Source organism: Balaenoptera acutorostrata, chromosome 8 (assembly GCF_949987535.1).
Source record: "Balaenoptera acutorostrata chromosome 8, mBalAcu1.1, whole genome shotgun sequence".
Lineage (NCBI taxonomy): Eukaryota > Metazoa > Chordata > Mammalia > Artiodactyla > Balaenopteridae > Balaenoptera > Balaenoptera acutorostrata.
The window spans coordinates 44,774,556-44,792,906 of record NC_080071.1 but is presented as its reverse complement, the minus strand read 5'-3'; the positions used below and the strand labels follow the sequence as shown (position 1 = coordinate 44,792,906).

Sequence of the window (18,351 nt, the reverse complement as noted above, 5' to 3'; positions counted from 1 at the left end):
AGTTTGGAATATATTCCTGATGTTTGTTTGCCAGTATTGTTTTGTTTTCCCTGGGAGATAGGGCAGTGGAAGGAGGTGAAGACTCCTTCCACGCTCTGCTTAGATAAATAGCTTGTTTTCACTGCCTAAAGACACAATATTTCACAGAAATCCAGCCATGTACAAGGCTTACAGGTTGGTTTGAGATACTTGGATGGCTGCTAATATTTTTAAAATATATATTCAATATATTAACATACAATCCAGCACTACTTTTAAAAATGATCTAAGGTCATACCAAATTTCAGTATGTTTTAATTCAACAGTGATACAGTTATTAGAATGTTTCCAAAGGCTAAAAATATATCTTCATAACATTGTATCACATATTTCTTAAATCTAATTTGTAAAGAATACCATAAAATACTTCTCTTTCATGTTTTAATTAATTTTAGTCAAACATTTTAAAAATATTTTTAAATGGCTTATTTCATTTATGTATTGTGTTTTAAAATGTACTTATAAATTCCTCAATAGCTCTTGAAAATTTTAAAGACTTTATTTTTCGCACTTTCCAACTTTAAAGTACTTTATTTTAATACAATAGCCTCATTCCAGTCCCTTGGATCTTGAGGCATTTAGCAGCCTAATATACTGGAAGTAGATTTTCAAAATGATGAATGCATCATTAGTTGCACTGCTTCCATTATAAGTGATAGATGAGTAGACTAAACCTTGGATTTTTATATCTTTAGAATTTTCTTTTAATATTACTTTTGTGTAGGGTTGCATTTAAAACCAATTGTTTTGTAATGGAAAGAATTTTGGATCACTTTTTTTTTTTTTTTTTAACCTGGAACAGAAAACACATAAAGGGTTGTATTACACCTTCCTATATTTCTATACATTATTCCTTTGAAGAAGTAAGAGGTTAAAGAAAGTGTCTGGCATCAAGACGTTCTTGTAAATAATCAGGAGGAGGTGTTTAGCTTAGTTTTCCTACCCATACTAAAATGGAGAATGGAGAGTTCCTCCTTCTATGACTTAATAGCTAATGACTTTGGACAAGTCACACCCTCTCTCTGGACCTCAGTATTCAAATTTCTGAATAGAAGTTGAATAAATTATCCTAGGATCTTGTTTAGTTGTAAAAAAAAAAAAAAAAAAAAACTATAAATCTAGGAGAAGTAGAAAAATCCCTTAGGAATGTAACATACCAGTCCTTATCAGTCACTTAGATTTTATCTTGAGTTCACTGGCACCTGCTGCAGTGCAGAGAACCTGATAGTTAAAAATGAGAGACTGAAAGAACCACTAAGCAATAAAGAAGTGATTCAAAAAAGACTAAATGGGTCCTGAAAGAGCAACACTGCTTTTCAGTCATTATTTTAGCCAGAAATTGCTTGAAAACATTTTTTAATATATTGATTTCAGACCAAATATTATTCCTATTTTGTGACTGCTTCCTACTTGTAAATTCCTTAAGAGATAATTTACCCTCATATCCACAGCACCCAGCATAATGCCGCCATCATAAATGTTCAGTAAACCAAAACTAATAATCACACTACACACCCTACACATATTCTTTCCTTCTGTGCTCAAAAGAACACACATATTCAGTAAAGTCATTTGATATTCAGTCCAAGAAGCAACTTCAGAATATTCAATGCAATTACTATCAACAGACATATTAGAGATTAACGCCCTGAATTTATTTTTTTTAATATTGATGCTTTGAATAATATTATAATAGTTTATAGCAATTATGACTAATGGACATCAATAGGTTTTCCATATTAATGGTACATAAAATTGAAATTGTACTTTGAAGTAAGAGTTTTATACTTTTATGCAACTCTTTTCTATTTTTTGCTCATCTAACAACTCCCAGTATCCTGAATTCATTTCTTTTGGTCATCTATTTATTTTAACATTTCAACATATAGTTTTGAAAATGAAGGAAATTTTCCCTAGATCTTTAATTTTGGAAATTTGATTTTATGAGTTGGCCTGAAGACCATATATTATAGAAATGATAGCTGGTTCACATGTAAAATTATGCTATATCATCATATAAATTTGTAAGCTAACCAATTTAGAATAGATGTTTATAATTCTATGTGGATATTTAATAAAACAGTAAATCTTGATTAAGTTTCTCTTGATTTAGACATAACATGCTAAGGTTGTCTTGATTATAAGAACAGAATAAAAATACATGAAGCATGCTGTAAAAGCATACACAATTTCACCACGCCAACATAAATATTTTCACTCCTTTTTGTTTTCTTCTTGTCAGTTCATATGCAAGCATATCTTACATTTTAAATGTTTCCTCTTTCCTAAATATTATATTACCAACATTATATAACTGTTCAGGTTGCTACATATTCGTTACACATATAATTTTCATGGCTAAATTTAAATTTGATGTGTTAAGGGATACTTAATGAAATCCCTGGCATACAGATTCTTTTTCAGGTATGCTAATATAGTTAATACTACACCTATGTTTATGCATAAAATTTAATGTTTTGAATTCTTTACTTCTGAAAAGTTCTTGCAAGTGAGATCCTTAGTTTAACAAATTATAAAATTATTAATTTAAATGAACTGATATGCATTGGAAATTAAGGTTTTGAAACTAATTCTCGTTCAATTTTTTCCCATAACGTGACATATGGTTCAAAAAGAAAAGTATTTAGTGCAAATTATATAATTTAGCATGAGACTAATTATTTTGATTTTGCTATTTATTTTATTCCTCACAATTTATTTGGCAATTTATTTTGTGGACAATTTTAATGGTTAGTCTCTTAAGTACAACCTATTGCGGTGGCTTCAGTAACTTATATTTTTAAATTTTCTAAGTACCTCGTTGCCATAGTGATCATGTAATGTAAGTTAGTATAGTAAAAAGAACAAAATATCGGACCAAATTTTTAAAAGTCAGTGCTTAAATTGTTTCTCTAAATTCACGTTTCTCTGGACCTGGGGAAAAACTTCAAGAATCACCCTATAATTTGCAAAGAGAAAATCAATTTTCTCAAAAAATGGATTAAATTTTTAAATTTTGTTTTCAATAACAATGTCTACATCACATATTTTTTTAAATGTTTATTTGTAGGTTTGATACATGCAATAAGTGTAAGCATACAACTGAAACAGGAAAAGTCTAGTACAAAAATTTAGATAGTGGAATTTATGTTATAATTTCTGTTATAGGAAAATATATATTTAGAGATTAATGTTAATTACTGGCTGAGGTAACTAATACACTGGATAAAATTTTTTAGATCGGAAATAATTTTAAATTCAGTGATGAATTACCATGAACATAAAGACAATAAAGAGATCAAAAAATTGGAAACCAGGTACCCAGGAAGTTAAGCAAGTACCAATGCCAGCATTCTCACTGAGTGTTTTCTACAAAACCTAAGATCTTGAGCCACAGCTTTAACACCATATAGATTACAGAAGACAGGAACTGTAGCACCTAAGGTGTGGAACATAACAAGAAATTTTCAGTTGAGCTGGAACATACTTAGTTTATTTTATATTTAGTTTAGTCCAGCTGGACTAAAACAAACAAACAAGGGAGGACAAGAAATAGAATATTCCTTTCCCAACCCTTCTCAAACTGACATTTCTAAATGTTGACAAACTGGAATACTGCCAATATCTGTCTTGATATTGCACGAAGGTGAAAAGAAAAATTATATGTATCATTTGAAACTTTAATCCTCCAAAAGTGTCAATATTCACTTTACAGGGCATGTTCCAAAACTAAGCTATTTGAAAGAATTTAATTTAAAATTGTCCCAAGTTGGCAGACAGAAGCAAACACCATATGAATTCAACTTCAACTCAGGACATAAAAAATGCCAATAAATGAAGTTCAAAAGAAAATTGGTACCTCATTATAATAGGAAACAAATGAACGGAGAAAAAAAAATACCTTCATACATATACACACATGCACACAAATAGAGAAGGCACCATGCATAAAAATTAATATAAACAACAGCAGAAATAGACACACAAAGATTTCAACTACTGCAATTATTAGAAACAAATTTAATAAAAATAAACAGATTTTTTTCTAAGGAAATAAAAGCAAAATTTCAAAACAAATGCAATTTCTATATCTTTAAATTATAACTAGATTTTTTTAACGGATAGATGAAGCAGTAGTTTACATAGAACTGATGAACAAATCAGTGAACTGGAAAAATGACCCAAAGAAATTATTTATATTTCTGCCTAGACATATAAAGACAGACTACATTACATTGAAGAAATAGTGAGAAGTCTTAACATACATCTAAACAGAGCTCTGGAAGGCAATAACAAGGCAATATTCAAAGAGATAATAGCTGAATGCTTTCCAGAAAATTTGAAAGATGTCAATCAGATCTGGGAGTCATTCATTCCCAATCAGGCTAATTAATGAGAAATCCACAACTAGACATACCATAGTGAAATGGCAGAAAAGCAGAGGCAAAGAGACATTAAGAAAAGCCAATAAGAAAATATAAAGCAGCTTCAAAGAGAAAGTAATTAAACTGGCCAGTGATTTGTCACTAGGAACAACAGAAGGTAGAAGACATTGAAGAAATATCCTTAATGAGATGAGGTAAACAACTGCCAATCAAAAATCTTTACATAGCAAAACTACCTTTATGGATGACTTAAATATAAAGATATTTTCAGACAAAAATGGAAAAAATAGAGTTTAATTAAACAATATACTCACTAAAGTAAATTTTAAGAAGCATTTTTCAGGAAGAGAAAAACTGGCCACAAGTTAAGCTATTAAACGCAAGAAGAAATCTTGAGTTAACAGATAGGAAAATGTGTCTGTAAATAATTTAAACAATCATTTATTTTATGAAGCAATACTCATGTCTAATTTGGAGAAGCAGGTTAGAACTTAAATCCTAGACGGCAATAACAGACAATCTAGATGGGGGCCAGGATGAGGGCTAAAGGTCAAAGTTAAATGATTCTAAGACCCTTTTATTATCTGAGATGAAGAAAAACCATTAGTTACATTTGGATGTGTTAAGTATATCAGGGTATAATGTACCTAGAAAAACCAACAAAATAATAAAAGAAATACATAACTTCTAGATAATTAAATAATATAAAAATAAATTTAAAAAACTTATCCAATTCAAAACAAAGCAAGAGGAAGTAGGAGGAGGACCAGAAAAAGTTTAAAAAAGAAATAGCACATTATAAGATTATAGAAATAAGTTCAAATATAACATTAGTCACCCTAAATGTAAGTGGACAAACATAATTTCTATTGGAATGTTGAAAAAATGCTGTTTCAGGTCCAAGAAACAGACTAGAAAGGAAAAATTTTAACGCAATAATGGTCTTTAAACGCGCACGCATGCGCGCACACACAGACACACACACACACACACACACACACACACACACACAGCAACTACCAAAAATATATTTTATGTTGAAGTCAAAGTCTTTTATATTCGTTCTCTCACAACCGTTTTTGAACATGACTGACAGTCCTAAGGAGTGAGCTATATACAGATTCAATGAAGTTCCAATCACATAACTGTGAAGGCAAAAAATAAATAAAACAAAAGAAAATTTAATTCTGACAAGATAGAATAAAACGGCTCTGCTCAATAGAATTTTTTTGTGGTAATGGAAATATTCTAATTTACTCTGCTCAATATGGTAACCACTAACCAATGGCTACTAGGCACTTGAAATGTGGCTAGTGCTACTAAGAATTGATATTCCACTTTAGTTTATTTAAATTTAAATTTAAGTAGTTACATATGCTAGCAGTTACCATATTAGACAATGCAGACACGGAAGACTCTACTACTTCTGGTTAGGGAATAATTTTTCAATCAACTTGCAGAAAGCAAGAAATACAAGAAAAATATTGGTAAATATAAGCACAATAAAGCAAATAATAATGCCTAAATTAGTGAATATATTTTCAACACATAAAATCAACAAAGAATTATAACATGAGCATTTAAAGGATGCCTCTAAGTCAACAGCAACAAGACATAACTCAATATGGCAATGAACACGTGAATAATATCAATAGGCAAAATACATTTATTTTCACAAATTAGGAACACTCAAATATACAATAAATATAAATGTCAAACAATCAAGATAATGTAAATATGGGAAAGGAAAATTAAAACCAAGATGGGATTCCAATCCACATATACCAAATAAGGAAAAATTCAAATATATAACAAGTGTTAGTAGATATATAACACCACAAAGACTCCAACCTACTGTAGTTTAGAGAGTAGCTAGTATAGTCTCTTTGGAAAACACTCCCTGATAAACTTGAATGTGTACATACCCTGCACTGAGCCATTATATTTCTAGGTATACACCAAAAAGAAACTCATGTGTATGTACCACCAACATGCAATAGAAATGACACAATTCTGTACCATTAATTCTAAATGAGATGAACTGGACTAAGAGGACATTGAAAATAGGATTATCAAAGATACATATTTACCATTAAAATACAAATATTAACAATAATGTTCCCATTGAAAATTAATTTTGAGTAAGAGGCTAAAATTAATCTATTAGAAGAAGAGTTTCACTTATTTTGATCAGGATTCAAAAGTCTGTTTTCCAGATTTGAAAAGTTTGAGTTTGGCATATGATAACAGTTTTTTGAAAATTTTGAGGTTTAGACAAATACTTTAAGTTATTAATATTTATACTTTTCCTTAAGTGCTTTTCAAAAATAAATATTTTATGTAATTATGTGAGCATCTACTAGGTCAACCTTAAAATTGTGTTCTTTAAATCTTTTATATACCTACTAACTTTTTTGTTGTTGTTGCTTGATTTATCAGTTTCTGAATGAAACATGTTTAAAATGCCCACTGTGATTGTCCAGCTCACCAATTTCTTCTTTAATTTTCAGCTTTATGTGACTATCTTGTTAGATGAAATTGTATTAATGATTATTGTTGGTGTTTTGTTACTTTCATCATTAGTAATGTAGCCTTAAATACTATTTTGTATGATAACAATATTGATATATGAGTTACTTTTGGTTATGTTTGCCTGAAGTAGCTTTTTTCTGTCCTTTGTTTTCAATACTTCTACTGACATTATTTCAGGTGTAGCTAAACTATTATACATTTTAAAAAATTAAAACTGTGGCTTTACTTATGAGTTACTTTTACAATTAATGAATTACTAATATACTTCTTGCATTTCTACCACTTTATTTGTAGTGCTCATGTAGTAACTATGCTTGATTTACATTTTCTTTCTTGCCTTCCATTGGTTTTGTTACATCTACCTACCTACCTACATACTTATATAAATACCTCCTTACCTATGTAAGTATTCCCCTTTGCTTATTTGAAATTTATTTGAAATAAAATGCCTATTTTTCTCTATGTAATATGCATACTCAGCTATTTTATTTTTCTGCACATTTTAGAATAATTCTGTACACTACTAGAAAACAAACTAAACAAGTTACAATATTTTAATTAGGCTTGGAACTTGCTTATTGTTCTATTGTGTTGTGTTACACAATTTTAAGCAAAACTCCAATATCTGAACATAAAACTTAATTAAATTTACCAAGGTATTAATTCCTTAAGTTTATTAATTTTATTTTCTTTTTGCATTCCACTCCTTTGATCTAGATACCTTTTTCCCACATCTTTTTAGAAGTAAAAATAGCTTTCTTCCTTGAAACCTAAGGAATGACGTACATGGAAACATGGGGTAAAATCAAGAATTTGCCAAATTTACTGGATCCTTCTACATAATCCACTACTTTTGCCACCTTCAAAAACTATGCAAAAACAAAACAAAACAAATAAAGCTACTATTTTGAGACAAATCAAAGTATTTATAACATGGTAAACTCAGATTAGTCCTCTTTCAGTGTTGATTGTCTCAGGTCACAGGCACTGCTATAAACAGGAAATAATGAAAATCATCCTTGACACCTTTTCCACCTTTACTCTCCAGTTCTAGTTATCCCCCAGTCATGATGACTACCCCTATCCCCGAATTCATGGTCTTCTCTCCATTTTGAACATCCTTACTCAAGTTCAAACTTCCCTCATTATGGGTCTGAACTACTGCAATTGTTTTATATATAGCCAAATCACATACACTGAATATCTTCTATTCTTTATTCCGTAGCGAGAAAGAACTTTTAAAAACACAAATATAGTGGTTTCATAATCATGCCCATAACCATTCAGAACTGGCTTATATGAACACATTGCTTTTAGTGAAAAGTAAAATTTTGTATAGTGCTTTGTGAATAGTTTTGCATATCTGGTTCTTAACCTATTTTGGGGATTTCATATTAAACAAAACTCTTCATTTAATTCAGCTATATATGTCTTTTTCAGGCTTCTCAAATAAACCATGCTCTCTTTCTGATATGGGATATTCAGTGATATTCTGCCCCACCCCCAATCCTTCACTCCACTTTAAGTTAACTACTACTTATCCTTATGCTATTATCTAAAGTGTATCTCGAAGAGAATTTCATTATGTCCCTGCTACAGCAAATCCTATTAGAGGTTCTCATAGCACAAAGCTCTTCTCTTATAAAGCTCTTATAACAACAGCAATGCTAGATTTGCTTTTGTAACTGTTTGGATTAGTGCCTAATTCAGCAGGTGCAAGTTCCATGAAGTAAAAAGAGGGGCTATTTGTGTTCACCATTTTTTCCAGAGCCTGTGACAAGCATATGTGGGAAACTCCATGTTGAATAAATATTGAATGAACCAGTTCTCCTTTCTCTGTTTACATTCCCTCTAAACTCTGCTGGGAAGTTGAAGGTCACTTCACTACCATATTGGTTTAATGAATTCAGAATTCCAAGTCTGGCAGTTCTCAAGAACTGGGCTTTTGACCCAGCTGAAACAATAACTTGAACAGCTTCCTAGAATGAATCCATCCCTAATCTCTTTTAGTTATCTAGGAAATTTAAACAATGCTTAATAATCAGAGCAAACTTTGGAATCATAATACAAATTATTTAAATTCCTTATTTTCCCCTTCCTCATACATGTAAGATTTATATTGTATATTTATTCATATGTTCAATAATATCTAACAAATGTCAAGCTCACACTAATTATTAGACTGGTTCAATGTGGGAATGTTGTAGATGCAATTCATTTCAAGGCAAGCTCTCTGAAAAATAATACAATTTGTTTAGGGAAAAATGGAACACAGATGTGAAAGTTTTCAGTAAAAATGTAAAGTGTTTAAGTAACAAAATGTTTCTGTGTAACAAAACAGCTCTCAAAAGCAAATTAATTAGAGAGATATATAATTAAAATGAAATATAAATTCATCTTCATTCTAGATAGCAATGAGTCAACATATTTACTCTTTCTAGAAAAGGCACAAATAAAAAATTTTGATATACTGATTAAATTCAATTGTATTATGATTCACTTTCATGCAGTAACTAGAGTAGTCAAGATAGATCATCTTACTGATCAGAGTTGACAATAAAATGGTAAACAGAGCATAATTAATGAATTTCCTATTTAGGCTTCTCTGCCACTGGCATTATACCAGACTAGATTGCTAGCATTAAGCACCATCTTAAAGCACGTGTTTTGTTTAGCTGAATGTTTATTCATTGTAATTGGGGCTAAATTAGACACTGGGAGAGATTTCAAGTAGAGACCCATCTGAGATACTATAACTTTATCTATTGATAAAGAAGTATGCATTTATTGTTAATGGGTTTTAATTCTCATCTTCTGATGTTACATAACACAGATATATGATTGTATTTGAATGTCTTGTTTTTCTGCTGATATTCATCTTAATTTTTACAACATAAAACTCTTTATTTGTATAAATGACCAATTGAAGGAAAGAAAAATAACTCCTATTAGTATAATTTCTTTCTATCAAAATACTTTGAAAAAAAAAATACTTTGAAGGTACACTAGTTTAATTCTACATTGTGGATCTGTTTACAAATGACCTTTTGGTAATCAGATACAGTGGCTAGGGTCTATGCTCTCATTTTCAGTCATAAAGACATCATTTCCAGATTTGTGACACTACAAAAAACTGTAAAGAGAACAGCATTAATAGATAAACATAATCATTTCTTAACTGTTGAGTACATATTCTGAACATTGGAGGTATTCTATTTCTATGCAATTCAGATGCAGAAATAATTTTTATGGTAAAATGTATATATCTTTTCACATGGCTAAAGAAAAACTATTTTCCAAGCTTATTAAGTTTAGGATGAAACTGTGGATTTTAAGTTATATCAGGTATTAAGTATCCGAAATAGCTTTAAAAAATTCTAAAAGCACAAATTCACTCAATAGTTTTTATAGTCTTTAATAGAGTTTAAAACAGAAGAATGGCATGTAGAGATCTGTTAAATGAACATTTTTACTTCATCTACAATGCTGGCAATACACTACTGAAGATGAACTCAAAATACAACTTAATCACTACAACAGAAACTAGGCCATTATAAACAAAAAGACTGTAAAACTATTCTGCCCTCCAAGTATTGTATATTAAGAAATCGTCATTGTTAGGAGATCTGCTGTTGTTTAGCTGTATGAAAATTCAAATAAAATAAGTTGTGGTTAATTTTTAAATTCATCTCAAGGAATAATATTAATGGTAAATACTAGCAATATTACTCAAAATAAATTGATGCAAGATTATACATATTACTAACTGATAAAATGGTAATAAAATAATATCATATACATTAACTTATTCCACTCAACCCTATACTATAAAAGCTAAATAGTTTGAAACAAGTTTTATGAAAATCTGTTCACCTTAAAATTGTGCCTTTTTATCTAGCTATTTATCTACTTCTACATCCATCTGTGTGTTCCATTTTTCATTACAAATAACAACTTATTTATGTTTTATTCATCTTTATGTAACAAGAATAATAAGTCACTTTCTAGGTTATCTTGATAAGATCCAGATGATAACTGTTCTTTATCAACCTGAATGTAAAATATTACATTATATAGTAATTTTAAAGCTTCAAGTTTACTATACTTTTCCAATGAATTTTAACACATAGAATCTCTTGTGGAAAAAAGAAAAGTAGAAAAGCAATAATAAGCACTTAATGACTTTTTTATAATCTGGCAACTGACATTTTTATAAAATATAAATTTAAAAATTATATTCCTTACACTGTATTATTACAATTGACACACGTTTATTATTATGTCTGTCTTCCCACCCCTATCAGCTTGATCCTTAACAGTTTCATCTGGATGGTCTTGAATTAAAAACTCAGACATCTAAAAGATTGAATTGTTCTGCTAATACCATAAGTATCATTTGCTATAATAAAATTATCCTGCTTATTTAAATGACTAGAAGCAATAGGAGAACATTCCCAACACAGATGGAACAATCACTTAGTGCTATAAGTAATACAATACTGAAATCCAATATGCAGAAGCAGTTTGCATGCCATTCACCCACCCCCATTCACCAAAGTGGTACATTTTTCAAACTTTACAATGCAGCATTACTTATCATTAATTAAATCAGCTGCTATTCTTCCTTGTTATAAATGTCAGAAATTATTTCTGAATGGTACCAACTTTTCTTGATGAATGTTGCATAATTAAAACAAACGGGAAATAGATGTTTAGGAAGAAAAAGTATAGCAGTTCCTCGTAGAAGGAAAGAAATCTACTATAGAATTCTACAAGTTAGAACACTACAGATGGAGTCCCATTTTTTAATTACAACCTGGAATTTACATTATGAATAATTCAAAAACATATGAAAGTATGTGTTTTCTCCAGATTGTAAGTAATCCAAGCTGGCACATGAACTCAGTCTTTTATATTCACTGCTGGTCTCTGCAAAAATATGACACAGACTTACTACATCCCTCACATGGAAACATGTATGTATATTTTCATGGGAATACTGGAACTTAGATACTTAAGATTATATTTGTACCAAAGTGAGATGAGAAACTTCCACAGAAGGCTAGAAGCATTGTATTTACAGCTAGACTACATATTTATAGCACTTTTAGGCCTATTTTTTATCGTGGTAAAATATACAAAACTCACAGGCATTAAATGCATTAACATTGTTGCACAACCATTCTTATAGTATTGAATAAAATGGGAGCCCAAACTGCTTTAATCTACAATTACCTAATCTGATAATTACAAATGGTCAATGGACCAGCATTATTTTAACTACTCTTGTCAATCAATTACAGGGAATCCTGACATGACTGTTAAGACTCCTGGAACAACCAGACATATCTAAGAATCCTCAGCCTGTTGGGCTGATTGTCCAAATAAACATATTGATTTCTTGATACTGTTCTGTAAGTGTCTCCTGATTATGTTTTCCCCTTAAAATCAGATTCTTTACTTAACTTTTGGGACCTAGTGGGATGTCATAATCTGAGTAATGATTTGCATTTAACGTATCCACCATTCATAATCCAACATTCATAATCTTGCTATGACATTTGCTACATATTCCATACGGGGTGTGTGTGTGTGTGTGTGTGTGTGTGTGTGTTTAAGATCATGGACACCATAATGACAATCATGCTTTCAAATGTAATGGCCTTCCACTTGTGTTAACTGATGGGTTTGGACATCATCTTTTAAAAATGTGTATTATTGGACTTCCCTGGTGGCGCAGTGGTTAAGAATCCGCCTGCCAATGCAGGGCACATGGGTTCGAGCCCTGGTCTGGGAAGATCCCACATGCCGCAGAGCAACTAAGCCTGTGTGCCACAACTACTGAGCCTGCGCTCTACAGCCCACGAACAACAACTAGTGAGCCCGCGTGCCGCAACTACTGAAGCCTGTGCGCCTAGAGCCCGTGCTCTGCAACAAGAGAAGCCACCGCAATAAGAAGCCCGTGCACCACAACAAAGAGTAGCCCCCATTCACCGCAACTAGAGAAAGTCTGAGCAGAGCAACAAAGACACAACCCAGCCAAAAATAAATAAATAAAATATTAAATTACTTTAAAAAATGTGTATTATTGTGATGCTCAGCAGGCTAAATTATGAAAACTTGGCATGGTTTTTTTGACAACCATTAATCTGATCCTAAGAAATACACAAAAGTCAATAAAACAAATGTTTCTTGGAACACCTAACATAACGAAAATAAAAAATGTGGCATGTCCTTGTTTAGAATTTACGTATATTTAGTAGAACAACACAAAATACTTGAGAAGTCTTGAATAATTTCTGGAGTTTTTCCAAATCCTGTTAACTATTCTTCTGAATACAATAGTTTTATCCAAAGCAAAAGGTGTACAGTTAGGGAATATTTCTCTGTTTATTTTATATTTGAGAGCTTGTTTTTTCTTTTATGCAGGCATTAAAGTACACATTTGTTTCTTATTTCCTGTCAGGCTTTTACTTTAAAAAATTTATTTCTAACATCTTGTAACGCTCACAGTATTTCATTCTCTTAATATTTTATAAATATTAACCTTTCATTTACTTCTGAATTTTGAGTGTGAAGTCTTACATACACAATATTATACGATTTTTGATTAAGGAACAGCTGATAATGTTTAGACATTTTCAGTTACCTCTTCCATGGCTAGAATAAAGAACAGAACACTACAAAGTACTCTCTGCTCACATACCCACTACTCACTTTTCCAGCAAATAAAGAGAATGACTTTTTCTGTCTGCCTAATAGCATATGCCTTTTAGTTTGTGTAGTACTGCTATTGATAGGGGGAACAGATTGTTCCAATTCCTGGTTTCTCAATGCAGTATCACATATTTGTCATGTGGGTACCCCCTTCTTCAAATGCTGTTTTCTAGTTTGCTTTATAGGTAATCATTGAATGGCATTCCATTTACTAAAAATTTCCTTTAGAATATGCTTCCTAGTTCTAGATCCTTTTCCTTCCTTGGTTTTCTTTTATGCTTATTTATTTAAATTAGTCTCTAAGAATAATTTAAAGTGACTCACTCTTAGTTGATCTTAAAATACACACACAAATACACACACATCCTCTACAAATCAATTAGATCTTTCATTTATAGTGTTTTTGTGTTGTTCATATACACTTAGTATCACAGACCTGAAAAGCATCCTCCAAAGAAGATTTGTTTTTGAAAGTCACTGGTAATCTCTACAGACACAGCATAAATGAATGTCCATGGGAAGACATCATATCCCCTCTTTTAGAATTTAAGACAAAAATGAATAAGATAATAATGAATTTAAGAATTAACTGGAAAAGAAGAGTCAACTTACAACTCAAAGTGGAAAAAAATAGCAGAATTCTCTTTTCTACTGAAAACTTATAATGATGGTGGAATTAATTTCACTAAAGAAGTAAAGGTCTAGCTTTGTGTCCGAAGATTATCCAATAGTGCACATCATAAGTCCTTTCTAAATCCCAGGCCTGGTCCTCAGGTAGAGATGGGAAAGCATAAAAAACTGGAATGAGGAAAAAATGACCAGTGACTACCAACATATATCTCCTCACCCAGGCCTTATCTGTGACCTCTAAATCTGTGTATCTAACTACATGCCTGAAATATTTGTGAAAAGTACTTCTTGTTTAAAAACACACTTATAGGGCTTCCCTGGTGGCGCAGTGGTTGAGAGTCTGCCTGCCAATGCAGGGAACACGGGTTCGAGCCCTGGTCTGGGAAGATCCCACATGCCGCGGAGCAGCTGGGCCCGTGAGCCACAACTACCGAGCCTGCGCGTCTGGAGCCTGTGCTCCGCAACAAGAGAGGCCGCGACAGTGAGAGGCCCGCGCACCGCGATGAAGAGTGGCCCCCGCTTGCCGCAACTAGAGAAAGCCCTCGCACAGAAACGAAGACCCAACACAGCCATAAATAAATAAATAAACAAATACTTAAAAAAAAAAAACACACACTTATAATATTCATAATATTTATATCACTAGCTCTTATGCCAGTGAGTGGTATTCATACTTGTATATGCTATAAGAGAGAAATTTAGGAGCGTTCTCAGCACATCTTTTGATTTCATTCCTCACATACCATTTATTATACATCCTGTTGGTTTTGTTTAGTATATGTATCTTAAAGCTGTACACATCTCTCAGAACATGTTCTTTTAATCCAAGCCATTTTAGCTTAGACTGCTGCAATTGCCCCTTAGCTGCTGTGTCTGCATCCATTACTGTACCCTCCTCACGCTATCTTTCCCAACACTGAGCTGAATCAATACTTTCAAAATGCAATTAGATCGTTTGCTCAGTTCACCTTCATAAGGAAACCCATATCTTGCTTTTTCTCGACTTATGCACTGCTATTGTCTCATCTCCACCAACTCCTCACCAAGACTTCAATCTCTAGTCATAGTGGTTTTCCTCCAGTTTCTTAAAGATGCTGAGCTTCCTCTCTCCAAAAGTCACATGCCCATTCTGTTTTCTCTGACTGAATCCCACATTCCTTACATTCCACACTAGATCCATTCCCCATTGCACATGCTCTCATTCTGCTTGTACCTTTCCTTCATGGCACTTAAGATAGTTTGCAACGATAAGTATTATGGGTTGAACTGTGTTCTCCAAAAAGATATGTTGAAGTCCTAACCCTCAGTATCTCAGAATGACCTTATTTGGAAATAGGGTCTTTGTAGATGTAATTATTTAAGACGATTAAGATGGAATAGGTTGGGCTTTTAATCCAATAATGACCTGTGTTTTCATAAGAAAAGAAGCAAAGACACCCAGGGAGAATGTCAGTTGAAGACAGAGACATATACACACAGAAACAAAGACATCACATGAAGATGAAGGCAGATATTGAAGTTCTGCTGCCACAAGCCAAGGAATGCCTGAAGCTACCATAGGCTAGAAGAGACAAGGAACAGCCGTCCCCTAGAGATTCAGAGGGAGCATGGCTTTGCCAATATCTTGATTTCCTACTTCTAGCCTCGAACTGTGATAGAATAAACTCTGTTGTTATAAGTCACCCAGTTTGTGGTTCTGTGTTATGGCAGTTCAAGGGACCTAATACAACACACTTAGCGATCAACACCTACCTTCCCTGCTAGACCATAAGTTTTATGAGGGCAGAGAACTTGTGTGCTTTTAGTCACTATTACATTTCTAGCACCTAACCCACAATAGGTACTTATAACTTTACCCACATAAAACACTTGTCAATATTTGGTTTCAATACAAAATATATAAAATTCTCAGTGCTTTCTGAAAGCAACTTAAACACTGATTTAATAATACTTTATGTACTATTGAAATTGATATAAAAACCAAAATAAGTTTGATATACCCCAAAGTATATAAACTATAAATCAGTTTTAATAAATAGAGTGAAATTTTACTGAATGAGGGGGGCAGGTTTTTCATTCAGCATTTTACACATAGTTTTAAATGTTATATTAATATTCAGTGCAAAGTTGAGGTTCCTATTGGTGTAGAGAATTTATCTCAATAGGTTCCATTTTTCCAGGTCCTGATGCAGTGCTCAGCACATTGTAAGGTTTAAATCTGACTCAGTCTCTCATGACTATTCAAATAGCATTTCAAAAGAATACAATCAGAAAACCATAAATTAATGCTGTGGGGAAAGATGTACTTCACAAGAATAGAAAGACTGCCTATCTCATGACATAATATAAATATGCAATAATGAAAAATAGATTAAAACTACAAATAGTATACTTATTTCCAGATCTGCTATTATCACGGCACTCTATCAATATACTTGACATGTGAGAGACAGGCTCCCATAGCGAATATGAGTTCTTGCTCTGGAGACAGATTACCTGAATTTGAATGACACTCATAAGTCAGATAAAAATCAGAATACCTTCCAAACAGGGTTGCTGTGAAGATTAAATGTGTTAATTCAAACAAATTGCTTGGAAATGTGTCTAGAACATACTATGTATAAACTGATGCTTAATTGTAAAACAACAGGGGACATCAAGTGTGTGATGTTTCAAAACGTCCAAGCCAAAAAAATTTTCAGTCTTTCTTTAAAAATTATATTGTCCTTGGCTATAATAAAATTTCTCATTTCATTCAACTCTTTTCCTTATACTAATCCAGTCTCTGAATTTGTTTGATAGCACAATCCTATTAACAAAAGTCTTTCAAGCTAATATACCAATACAAACATGCATTTCTACATAGTATAAAACATTATAAAAACAATTTAAAATGAGATAATCACAAATATAAAGATTATTTTTCATATTTCTACTTGTTCCCTATAAAGTATATTGCACACTTTCTAGGGTGCATGCACCCCACTATAGAGACCACTGTATTAGACAGTTCTAGAAGCAAAGAACCAAGTCTTTAAATTGCCTTCCATTATATTAATAGTGCCTAGTACAGAATCTGATACATAGAGGTAATCAATATGTATTACAGGAATACAGAAATAAATGAATACATGTACCTCAGAGAAGATAAATACTTTTTCAGGCATCACACATAATTATCCAGAAACTAAGTCTTAGTTAATTAGACAGAATAATTAGACAGGAACTTGGTCTTCAAATCCTAAATCCAATTCTCTTTGACTTATGTCAACTTGTCCATCTAGAAATATAGATGAAAGATATACAATTTATGCAAATATATGGACAATGTAATTATTAATGTAAATGCTGATAATGGAAAATAATGTGTTACTGAGATTAATATACAAATTTATAAGGTATTTTACCAGAAAATTGTCAGCATTCTAAATTTTGATCCTAAGTACCTAAATATTTAAAAAAATTATCTGATAGTGTTGTTAAAAATAGAAAGAAAAATATTTAATCTGGAAAGTAGCTTTTCTAAATGATTCTAAATAAAATTAGACATGAAATAAATGTCTAGGGAAATAGAACAAAATTTCAAGAGTATTTTATATGTGTATATATGATATTGACTTTCTAATTTTTCTAAAATTTCAAAATTGACAGAAATTAACAGCAGTGTATATTTGTCTGTTCCTTCTGTCTATGTCATTATCTATTATCTACCTACTCATGTGCCAATCATCTATTCATTGTTCTTGATAACAAGAAATTAAATTTATAGAAAAATAAAATCCATTAAAATCCAAATACTCAATTGTGAAATCAATGACAACTACCCTCTTTTTAAATATTTACTATAATTAAAAATAATAGTCTACCCTTTTCCTTGGACTCTGAAATTATAAAAATATCTGTAGGGTGTTCATGTTTGTAGCTAACGAAATTGATCGAGTAATTATGACACTTTTTATCTTACCAATAATTACAACTCTTCTCTGCAGACTGTCTATTATTATCTCTTATTTTATTTACTATTTGTTGTCTTCCATTTGAAATTCTA

At 31.7% G+C, this 18,351-nt stretch overlaps 1 protein-coding gene across 1 annotated transcript in view; it reads right to left on the bottom strand.

Moving 5' to 3' along the window:
• Positions 1 to 18,351, bottom strand: part of ZNF804A (zinc finger protein 804A) — a 314,323-nt gene that overhangs the window by 275,957 nt on the left and 20,015 nt on the right. The gene's annotated exons all lie outside the window — the stretch shown is intronic.